Source organism: Fukomys damarensis, unplaced genomic scaffold, assembly GCF_012274545.1.
Source record: "Fukomys damarensis isolate Sample0158 unplaced genomic scaffold, DMR_v1.0_HiC HiC_scaffold_31, whole genome shotgun sequence".
Lineage (NCBI taxonomy): Eukaryota > Metazoa > Chordata > Mammalia > Rodentia > Bathyergidae > Fukomys > Fukomys damarensis.
The window spans coordinates 30,426,768-30,439,267 of NW_022900943.1; positions in this window are offsets into that span (position 1 = coordinate 30,426,768).

Consider the following 12,500-nt stretch of genomic DNA (forward strand, 5'->3'; position numbering starts at 1 on the left):
TGAAAAACTATAATAGTACACAGGATCCTAATGAGATAATTAATAATGAGAAATAGGAAGTAAAGGGCTAAAGGTGTAGGGAAAGTGGGAAGGGTGGGGGAAAGGTAATAAGGGAGAGGAAAAAAATATGAGAAACTGAAAAAATGGGAATAAAGTGTTTGTAAATGGGGAGGGGAGGAGGGGGGTGAAGGGAGGGCAGGGACAAGGGGATAACATGAGAATCAAGACCTGTCATGTAAAGGTACAAGATCCCAATAATGACTGTAACAGTATTGTATACCTAGATTGTAACAATAAACTCAATAAAAAGAAAAAAATTGTTAAGGTAGAAATGAGAAAGGGGATTGTGGTGAGGGAAGATTAATGAGGATGAAAATAAACAAAATTTATTATGTGCAAAGAGAGAGAGAGAGAGAGAGAGAGAAGGAGGGAGGGAGGGAGGGAGAGACCTGGTCCTGAATGCCAGGCTGAGGAATTGGGACCTTATATAAGAACTAGAGTTCAAAAATTATCATTTCTATGGCCTTGGCTACTGCTCACTGAGCCTTTTATTTCATCTGCAAAATCGGGGGAAGAATAATCACCTTCCTGGGTAGTTATGAATACTAAAATACTTAATATGTTCAGAAACACCAGGCACTTGCCTGGTTCATACCCCAAACTTCCAACAAATAGAGTCCATTGTTAGTCTTTGTCAAAGGAGCAAAACTAAGTCACCAGATGACTTAGGGACAGGGAGACTGGAGAAAATGGTAAAATAGTAGAAACCGCTGCCATCACAGGCAGGAGGATAGCGACTCACCAAATGACCTTGGGCATTTCCTTAATCATTCTGAGCTTCAATTTCATCATCTATACAATCAGGATAATAATTGATTTGGGAATATTTCCTCATAGATAGTATACTTAAAAAAGAAAAACAACTCCCAAAACAGCTGGTACCTCAGAAGTGCCCAATGCCTTGTGGCAGCTATTAAGAAGCCATAGCTCCATCATTTACTAAGCTCTGGACAAAGGTGATTGTCTGAAGAATGTTCAAGAGAAGGGAATTTTTTGAAGGCGTGATGCATGAGAAATTAGAATTTCTGGCTGAAACGGAACTTGGACATTGTGCGTTTACTCCCTCATCATATGAATTATTTGTTTTCAACAAATGGCAAATGCTTTTAAATCAATTGATCAGACAAGTCCACCCTAATGTAATCTAAGACTTTACTACTGGGTAAGATGCAAACTTCCCCTGAAAAATCCTTGCCAGGTAACTACAGTATATACAGTTTTCACTTGGGCAACAGTAGGAGCCATTCTAGAGCAGGAAGTTTTTCTTTCACCCATCAAGTGAGATCTCGCCAAAGCTCTTGCCTATACAAAACAAAACAGAAAGACTGCTGTGGAAGCACTCCTGGGAATGTTTTTGGGAGCTCTGCACTGGAAAGCAGGGGAATCAAGCCCACAAGAGAGCTTTCTCAGAGAGAAAGAAAACTGTAGAGTGGAAGAGATGGAAGCAGACATGTTTTTTCAAATAAGAACAAAGTCCTAACTATTCTTTAAGAAGAAATCATATCAAACAGACTATGAGAACAGAGAAAGATAATAACTTGTTTCTTTTTTCTTTTTTTGAAATCACAATGTGAATGAGAGTCAGTTCAAAGTAAACTATAAAACATCAAGGAAACGGGATATACATGGCAGGAGGACGTAGAAATAAAGTCCGTGACAGAATAGAAAATATAGTTGGATGTGGTAGTTGGAAAGAAGCAGATTATGAAACGTCTTTCAGGCAAACAATATTAACCAGGTACAGATAACTCTCATAGCACCATGAAAGGGTGCAGGAGAACAGGCTTAAGTTTGGGAAATACAGCCACTGTTCAACCCACCCCAAGACTTTAAAAAAAAAATATGCCTATTTTGCCTAAAACCTGTGATGAGACCCTGAGAAAGTCATTTCCTCTCTGGGTCTCAGCCACCCCAGTGACAAAATAATTGATTTGGATAAGATAACACTTCAAGTCTTCTCTAATTTTACCCATGGAATAAAGAATTAGGATAAAGAACCCGATATTTTCAAAGCCAAAGTTTACCGTACAAGAATTCTCTACCTCAAGGGAAATAGTAAGCAAGAGAAGAGTAAGGATAGTTGTGGGCTGAACAAAGATGATTAAGCATTTAATAACATAGAAAGGAGATACAGGACACAAAGAGAAGGAGCATTACCTGAAACTATAGAACCAATGAGAATCAGTAGGGCAGCATCCCACTCAGAAGCTGTGTGCCTTTGGTGAAGACTCTGCCACAACTAGGATGGCTACTCTGATCAGCAAGTTAAGTCTTTAAGGCAGTCTTAGTGCAGGAAAGCTGGTGCACCATTTTCTTGAAAGAAATTGATCTGAGAGGAAGCAGGAGGAACTTGGGAAATGCAGAAAAGAGATGATTTTAAAAGTGAGAAAGGCTCGTGTTCAATACTGGGGAATCTTTCTCTGTTGTAAAAATAGGAGCTGATGCAAGTATTGACACACACCCCAAGTAGAGGCAGGAAGTATCTGATGTCTTCCATGGGCCCCTTGAAAACGCTGAAGTAATGTGTTAAGGTTGTGTAAAATGCATACTAAGAGGGAACACAGAAAAACCTGAGAAGAGGAACTCCATCTAAAACCCTGGTAGAATCTTTAGGGGTTAAGGAGAAGAAGCCTTCCAAAACCAATAATTAAAACAGAGAACACATCTATCCCTCATAGAAAAAACAAACCAGCTGGATTTAGCTGGACTGGCTTGGGGGTGGGGAGTTTCTGCTCACTGGGAGGAGCAGAGTCTCTCACCTGCCCTTGAGACCCTTTTCTGGGCCAAATGCAGCATCTGGCTCAGAGGTTTTATTTCCTGCCATCCCTCACTCCCCCACCCACACTACCACCATTATCTCCTCAGCTGTGATTAAGGAAAGTTGCTTCTATTTTTACAAACCCTTTGAGGCCCTTCCTTTGCCACATCCTTGTGTCTGAAAATTAAACCTCCAAGGGACAAGAGCTTCCTGAAAGTTCTCTGCTCATCTCAGCTGCTCCAACAAACAAATTCTTTCTCCAGGGAAGAGGGAGAGGAAAACTATGGAGAAAAGACTTGTATGACTAATCTGGGAAGAATTCGCTTTGCCTCCCTTCTGAAAGGAAATTAGAGTTTTTGGCTTTGTTAGTGTTGTGATCCACCTTGATGATAGACATGAATATATCAGGGGCTGGGGATTTAGCTCAGTGGTTCTTCTGCCTACCTTGCAAGCGCAAGGACCCAGGATCGATTCCCAGTACCAAAAAAAGCCAAAAAAACAAACAAAAAAAAGAGAGAGACAATAATATACCAGAAATACACCGGAACCTCACCCCTCGCCATCCTCTGTCTCTTTCCATTTCATAGGCATGAGGAGATCCCGTGTAAGGTTACCCTGATCCTTCTTATCTTAGAGCTCAAATCTGCTAGACTTTAATGCAGACCTCAAGAAGATAAAAGAATATAACAAAAACAAGAAGAGATCATTTGTCGCCCACCTTTTCCCACATTCCTGTCAACTCACAACCAAATGAGCTTCTTTCATACTAAGAAATTTTCAAAACATAAAGGCAGTACAGACACTAGGTCTTGATGTCAAAGCTAGATGGAAATCTTATTTAGATTTGACTTTGGACAAGGAACTTAACCAATCTATGTCTGTTTCCTTATCTATAAAATGAGAAAAAATGCTGCATGTTATAAAATGTTCACTGTGAAAATCAAACTGAATGAAAAATCAAAAATCATCTCCTCATTACAGGTCTTAAGAATTGTAGTAAGCCAGGCATGGTGACACACTCCTGTAATCCCAGCACTCGGGAGGCTGAGGCAGGAGGATCGCTATGAGTTTGAGATCAACCTGGGCTACATAGTGAGTTCCAGGTCAGTCTCAACTACATAGTGAGACTCTATTTGAAAAACAAAACAAAACAAAAAAGAATTGTAGCTGCTATTACTGCCACTTCATTCTCTCCAAACTTGAAAACAGAAACAAAAACATATACTTCAGAAAATAATTAGAAGTACTCAAGATCCTAATGGGATATAATTAGCAATGTGAAATAGGAAGAAAAGGACCAAAGGTGTAGGGACAGTGAGAAGAATAGGGAAAGGGGAATAAGGGAAAAGGAAAAACAATATGAGAAAATCTAAAAATGGAATTAAAGTGTTTGAAGGTGGGGAGGGGAGGAGGGGCTGAAGGGAGGGCAGGGACAAGGGGAAAAAATGAGAACTAAGACCTGGCATGTAAAGGTACAAGATCCCAGTAATGAATGTAATTGTACTGTCCACCTAGAGTGTACCAATAAATTCAATTTAAAAAATAATTAGAAAACTTATTAAACAAACCACTACAGCCTAGAGCAAACAACAAAAGCAAATAGTGAAGAGAAGAATCTGATTTACAAAATTATCACTTATAATATTCAAAATTTCTAACGTTCAACAAAAGACTACATATATATCATAAAACAAACAAGAAAGTATAACCCATTCGCAGAAGAAATAAACAGAAACTGTTTATTTCTGTGTGTGTATACATGCAATTTATTAATGTAGTCAACAAACCTTCACTGAACATTAGAAAGATCTAGAAAAGTAACTGTGACCCTTATTTTTATCAAGATAGACCCTGGTACAACTATCAGTATTCATCTTATTGCCTGCAGCCCACAGTTGATCACCAAACCCCATGATTTTCATCACATTATTCCTCTTAGCACAGAAACATCCAGGACCAATCAGTAAGACTTAACACATGCACGACAGGCCAAAATTTACATGTTTCCCTGCTGGGTGGCTTGGGTTAGGGTTAAGGTTTTATTGGTTAAAAAAACAGAAGATCTAATCACTTTTATCAGCCTTTTTACCAATTAATAACCACCTGACAGGATGGATTTGGGTACCACCAGTGGTTCAAGCCAGCAGGAGCATGTTAATTAAGGTCCCTCCTATTGTGACAGGCCAATATTTACTACCAGCCCATGTCTGCTTCCTATAAATCAAAGTAGTATTTGAGTTCATTTCGTAGTTAACCGTGTCAGGATTCTGCATCCATAAGGCCATTATAGGACAGCAGCTAGAACACAGTTTAGGATTGGTAGAACAGAAACTGGTTTTTTTTCTTTTTATGGAGTTTATTGGTACATTCTAGGTATACAATACAGTTACATTCATAATTGGTATCTGTACCTTTACATAATAGGTCTTGATTCTCATTTTTCCCCCTTGTCATTGCCCTCTCTTTACCCCCTCCTGCCCTCCCCATTTACAAACACTTTATTTCCATTTTTTCAATTTTTCATATTTTTTCCTCTCTCTTATTACCTTTCCCCCACCCTTCCCACTTTCCCTACACCTTTGGCCCTTTACTTCCTACTTCACATTATTAATTATCACATTAGGATCCTGTGTACGATTATAGTTTTTCACACCAGAGAAACTATTCGGTATTTCAGTTAAAGAAATCTCTGTATGAACATTAAAAGTAGGGAAACCTAAAGTAAAAATAAAAAGGAAAGTAAAAGAGAAAAGACAATGATGTAAGATTAAAATAATCCTTACTTCTGAAGATCAAAATGGTCCCTGAACATATTTAAATTGCTTCTTGCTCTTGTAGTCTTATCTTATTCTTTTTTTCATTATTTAGAGAATGCTTTACTAGTTTCTGTAATCAAACCCACATAGATATGACCTTACATATTTAATACAGTGTGTTACCCCTGTACAAATGGAAAAAAATAAAAAATTAAAATTAAAAAAAGTTAACATTTCTAGACCAGTATGGCTGTCCATTTCTGCACAATGCCAACTGAACACAGTAAATTGGGATAACTTTTTCCAAAGTTGACAGCACCTTTAAAGTTTCCCAAAATTCAAATTATATATATATATATATATATATGTATATGTAAATATATATGTATATATATATTTATATTTATATAAAAAGACCAATAATAGCAGTATGTTATGCATCAATAGCAGCAACAGCCTTTTCAGGTTCTGCAGTCATCTGAACAAAATTATAGACATTCAGAACATTCCATTTAAAAAAATATATCCAGAAAACAACAAAGTTCTGTTGCTATTGTGGTACCTGGCACCATTTTTTTTTTCATTAGCATCTTAATCATCATCTGGAAAGAGAACATTCTAGAGTGACATCATTAAAAATAGCTCTGATAAAGCATGGTCATTACTATGTATCATAAAGCAGGTACAAGATATTTTACATTCACAGAGGTATAATACAGTACCATCCTACATCAATAATACTAGAATCAGTTTTGGTTTGAAATTTGTTTTGTCTGCAAATAAGATTGCTACCCCTGCTTTTTTCTGGGCTCCTGACACGTGGAGAATTGTTTTCCATCCTTTCACTTTCAGTCTATGGGCTTCTTTTTGCACTAGGTTTGCTTCTTTTATACAACATATTGTTGGATTTTGCTTCTTATTCCATTTTGCCAGTCTATTTCTCTTGATGGGTGAGTTGAGGCCATTGACATTGACGTTATAACTGATATGTACTGACTTATTATTGACATGTTATTGGCCTTTTGTTGACTCTTTTTACTTTTTCACCTTCTCCTTTTAGTTTCTTGCCTTGCTGATTTGATTTGCTCTGTTGGGTCTCATGGTGTTGTTGCCTTCATTGTCTTTTTCTAGGATCTTGTTTAGAATTGCTTGTAGTGCTGGCTTGGTATTCATGTAGTTTCTCAGGTGTTCTTTGTCATGGAAGTGTCTTATTTCCCCATCCATTTTAGAAGAGAGTTTTGCAGGATACATCAGTCTAGGTTGGAGGTGAACAGAAACTCTTTTTAAGGAAGCACAAACATGAAGCTTATTAGACCATGACTTTAAATCAACTAACTATTTAAAGACCTAAGGTAGAGGAAACTAGAATAGTGCATTGTGAGAAATGGGCTTTCTTGGCAAAGCACAAGGCCAAAGCAACTCCATTTGAGTTTAAATTACCTGACCATTTACTCACTATCCACACTCCCTCCAAAATTATTATCCTGAGCTCCAATAAATGGTTACTATGTACCTTTAGCAGAGCACAGTTGATTTCCAAGATAAAGAACCAAGGACTGTCCATTCCAAACTGTAACTCCCCTCTCTCTAACACCCCCTCACTCATGATAAGAGCCAAGGACTTTTCATTAGAAACCAGCCCCTCTCACTAACTTACTCAGCAATGTACAACTCCCCCACCACGCCACTTGCCACTTGAGTTAGTCAGCAATAATAGACTATAAGCCTTTAAATTCAGCCAGTGACTTTAAAAGTCAGCTGCTTCTCCTACATTAGGGATAAAAGGAGCAATCCTTCTTTGTCCTGTGTGCCTGTTACTTCATGCTTGTGCCCTTCTGCAGAAGTAAAATACCTGGTTGATGATTCTTGTTGTCTAAGTGCTTTACTATCTACACTGACAAATTGAGTCTGGGGACATTGCCAACAGTATGAATACATAGACAATATCAATAAGGAAAAATTACAAAAGAGCGTCAAACAGAAATTACAAGCTGAAAAGTACACTACAGAAAAGGTTTTTTTTTTAATGAGAGATGTTTCAGTAACAAAGTTTAAAGATAGAAAAAAATCAGTGAATTGGGTTTCCATTAATTTAGATTATCAGCTGACAGAAAGAAAAAAATGAAGAAAAAGCACCAGACCCTTAGATATCTGTGGATCACTATTGAGCATTTGACAATATAAGGAAAGGAACAAAAAATGGAATATTTAAAGAAAAATAGCTGAATATTTTTATAATTTGAATGAATCAATACACTCACAAAACTCAAAAAGCACAAACACACGGATCCATATTTAAACACATCATAATCTAATTTTTATCCAAAACTTTAATTTCAAAATTTCTCATGAAACAGAAATGCCAGGTTGTGATGTAGTCACATAAATCAATCACATAAGGAACTTATTACATATAATAAATATAAACTGTCCTGAAATTTATCAAACTCTATACAATCTTGGCACATTTGTCTAATGTGAAGATAGTTGGATTTTTCAAAAACTTCTAGCATAGTTTAATGGTACAGCTTTTATCAACTGACTTGTATCTGCAGCTTCTTTCATCTGATGAATTGATTGATCAAGCTACTAGAGATTGAACCCAGAGCCTCTCTAGTCCTTTTTATATTGTGTTTCAAGATAGGGTTTCACTAGGTTCACCAGGAAGCACTTGAACTTACGATCCTTTTGCCTTAGCCCCCAGAGAGCTGGAATTATAGAAAGTATCCACCACACCTGGCTTCACAGCTTATTTTAAAGACCATTTCATTTTTTTGTTGTTGTTGTTTCTGCTCCACAAGCCTAAAAGAGCAACAAAAGATAAGTGATTTATAATTTATATAATATAGATGTATATACAGGGTCCACCAAAAAAGTGTGTACACACTTCAGGAAATGAAAAATAATAAACATCTGGAAGCTAATGGCCAGTACTTTGGGCACCTCTTGTATTTAATCATAAAGACCAAAGGTAACTTGTACTGACTTCATGATGTCTCATTAAATTTAGTGTAAGGTCAGACCAAGGCATGATTGAGACCACCAGGGCAGGCAAACTCTAAGCAACATGCAATGAGTTTATTGCCATCTGGGTGCAAAAGGGCCAAGGGCGAGAATGCCACTGGCAATGAGAGAGGGTGTTTCCGGTTAATACAGGGCATTTTAGGATTGGGAGGATGGTACAGCTCAAACGGGTGGAAAATTTTGGAATCCCATGGGTGATGGGCCTAAGGCTGGCTGAAAAACAGATCTGTGGTGAGAAAGACCCCCCCCCAAAAAAAAAGAGCTACAGGCTAGTATCCCTAATGAACATTGATGCAAAAATCCTCATTAAGATAATGGCAAACAGAATACAAAAGACGATCAACTGGGCATGGTGGCACACTGCTGTAATCCCTACACTCAGGAGGCTGAGACAGGAGGATCACTGTGAGTTCAAGAACAACCTGGACTACTTAGTGAGTTCCAGTTGAGTTTCAACTACACAGTGAGACCCTGTCTCAAAAAAATAAAAACAAACAAACAAAAAAGAATACAGAAGATGATCAAGAAGATTATACTCCATGACCAAGTCAGATTTATCTCAGGGAAGAAAAGATGGTATTTCAACATACATAAATCAATTAATGTAATACTCTATATTAACAGAGTAAAGGACAAAAACCATATGTCATCTCAATAGATGCAGAAAAAACATTTGACAAAATTCTACACACATTCATGATAAAAACCATACAGAAAGTTGAAATGCATGGTCTTTTTCTCAACCTGATATAGGCTATCTATGAAAACCAACAGCCATTATCATTCTGAATGGTCAAAAACAAAGAAGCTTCGCACTAAAATCAGGAACAAGACAGGGATGGCCACTGTCATGACTCTAGTTCAATATAGTTCTAGAAACATTAACCACAGAAATTAGACAAGAAAAAACAATAAAAGGAATAGATTAGAAACAAAGAAGATAAACTGTCACTATTTACTGATGATATGATACTCTACATATAAGATCCAAAAAACTCTGCCAAAAGACTGCTGTACTTAATTGACATATTCCTAGAGCAGCTGGACACAAAATCAATACTCAAACATCACTAGCCTTCTTGTACACAAATAACAGACTCACTGAGAGAGAAATTAGGGAAATAATTCCTTTCTCAATAACATCCAAAAAATGAAATATCTAGGAATAAGTCTAACAAAGGAGACAAAAGACCTCTACATTGAAAATTACAGCACTCTGAAAAAAGTGATAAGAGAGGATGTAAGAAAGCGGAAAGACATCCCTTGCTCCTGGGTAAGAAGAATCTACATAGTGAAAATGGCCATACTACCAAAACTGCTATACAAATTCAATGTAATGCTGATCAAAATTCTAACAGTATATTATGCAGAACTAGAAAAAAATCTTCTAAAAATTCATTTGGAACCAGAAGACACCTAAATAGTAAAAGCAATCCTAGGCAACAGAGACATGGCAGCGGCTATAACAATTCCCAATTTGAAACTATTCTACAAAGCCACTGTGATAAAAACAGCAATATACTGGCAAAGAAACAGACCTGAGAATCAGTGGAATAGACTGGAAGATACAAAAGCAACTCCAGATGTACTCAGGTACCTCATATTTCACAAAGGAGCCAACCACCCTCACTGGAGAAAAGATAGCCCCTTTAATAAATGGTGCTGGAAAAACTGGATTTCAACCTGCCAAAGATTAAAATGAGACCCTTAGCTTTCACCATGCACTAAACTAAAATCCAAGTGGATTAAAGATCTAAATATTAATAAACAGTCACTAAATTTGCTGGAAGATAAATTAGACAGAACACTTGAAGACATTGGCATAGAAAACAACTTTATGAACAAATCCTTAGTAGCACAGGAACTGGCACAAAGGATCAATAACCGGGATCTCATCTTATTAAAAAGTTTCTGCACTGCAAAAGAAACCACCAACAGAGTAAGAGACAACCTACAATTTGGGAAAAAATATTTACCAGCTGCTCCTCAGACAAAGGACTCTTATCTAGACTACATAGAGAACTCAAAAGGATTAGCCTCCCCAAATATAAAGACCTGATTCAAAAATGGGCATCTGAAACAGACATCTCTCAAAGAAGTAAAAGCAACAAGTTAATATATGAAAAAATTTTCCACCTCACTGATCATTTGAGAGATGCAGATGAAAACATCAGTGAGACTTCACCTCATCCCACAAAGAATGGTTACTATCAAGAAATCAACAAATAACAAATGTTGGTGGGGTTGTGGGGAGAAAGGAACCCTTCTCCATTGTTGGTGGGAGTGTAGACTGGTGCAACCACTATGGAAATCAATATGGAGATACCTTGAAGACCTGGGACTAGAGGTGCCATTTAACCCAGTCATCCCTCTTCTGGGTATCTTTCCAAAAGAATTAAAAGAATCATATCACAGTGATGCATGCACACCTACGTTTATAGCAGCACAGTTTGTAATAGCTAAAATTTGGAAACAGCCCATGTACCCATCAGTTGGAGACTGGATAAAGAAGATGTGGTTTTTCTATAAAATGGAATACTACTCAGTCATAAAGAAAGAGAAATTAGAGTTATAGGGAAATGGATGCATATCAAGAATATACTCCTAAGTGAAATAAATAAATCACACATATATAAATACTGACTGATTTCTCTAGTGTGAAAATCTATAAAGGTACATAAGATCCTAATGGTACAATTGATAATGTGAAATAGGAAGACAAGGGCTAAAGGTTTGGGGGAGGTAAGGGTAAGGAAAAGGAAATAAGAGAAAAGAAAAAAAAACATGAGAAAATGAAGAAATGGAAATAAAGTATTTGTAGATGGGGAGGGGAAGAGGGGGTGAAGGGAGGGCAGGAATAAGGGGAAAAAATGAGAACCAAGACTCATGTAAAGGTACAGGATCCCAATGATGAATGTAACTGTACTGTATTCGTAAAATGTACCAGTAAACTCAGTGAGGAAAAAAAAAGGTTTCTTCGTCTGTTGAGATAATCACATAATTTTTCCTTGCTTCTGTTTATGTGATTTATTGATGATTACATCCCTGGAATGAAGCTTACTAGGTTATGATATATGATCCTTTTGATAATTTGTTGCAATCTACTTGTGTGTACCTTGTTGAACAGATTGGCTGATAGAGTTTTCTGCTTTTGGTTACTGTCTCTATCCCAAGATGCAACCACATCTGTTAATTTTGGAGAGCAGGACACAGTGTAGTTGGCTAAACATCTCCTCTTCTGGATATGGACCACAGTATTGTTAATGACACAAAGGCAACCCAGACTTTGGCATGCAAGTAAAAGCTACTAATGGTAACAACTATGCCACCATTGCAATAGCAAGTAGATCAGTAAGAAAATGTTGTCATACCATAAGAACTAATGATGTACCACCCCTAGCTGTAGAAAGTATATATATATTGGCATAAAGAAAGACATGCAGAAAATTGGAGAAAAAATTAAGATGTGGAAATAAACCTCCACCGTCTATAACCAAATATTTTTTTTTTGCATTGAACTCAGGACCTTTCTCTTACAAAGTAGGCAGAAGAACCACTGAGGTAAATCCCCAGCCCACACCAATTGATTCTTTTACAAGGTTGCTGAGACCATTCAGTGGAGAAAGAATGAGTGCTAGAACTCAGTGTTCACAAGTACAAGAATACTACTAATTTCTTTTAGTTAAATGAAAAGAAAGATTTGTGTCATCTGTTTGTTTCTTGTGAGAATCATTTTGGTTTGTACTTTGAGTACTTTGAGTAGTTTCTTTGAAGATAATTATAGGAAGTGTAATAGCTATACTTATTCTCTTATTAATTATGAAACTTTATTTTATATTTTCATAAAATAAAAAGAATGAGGTAGAACCTCTTCATTATACTATATACAACAATGATCTGAA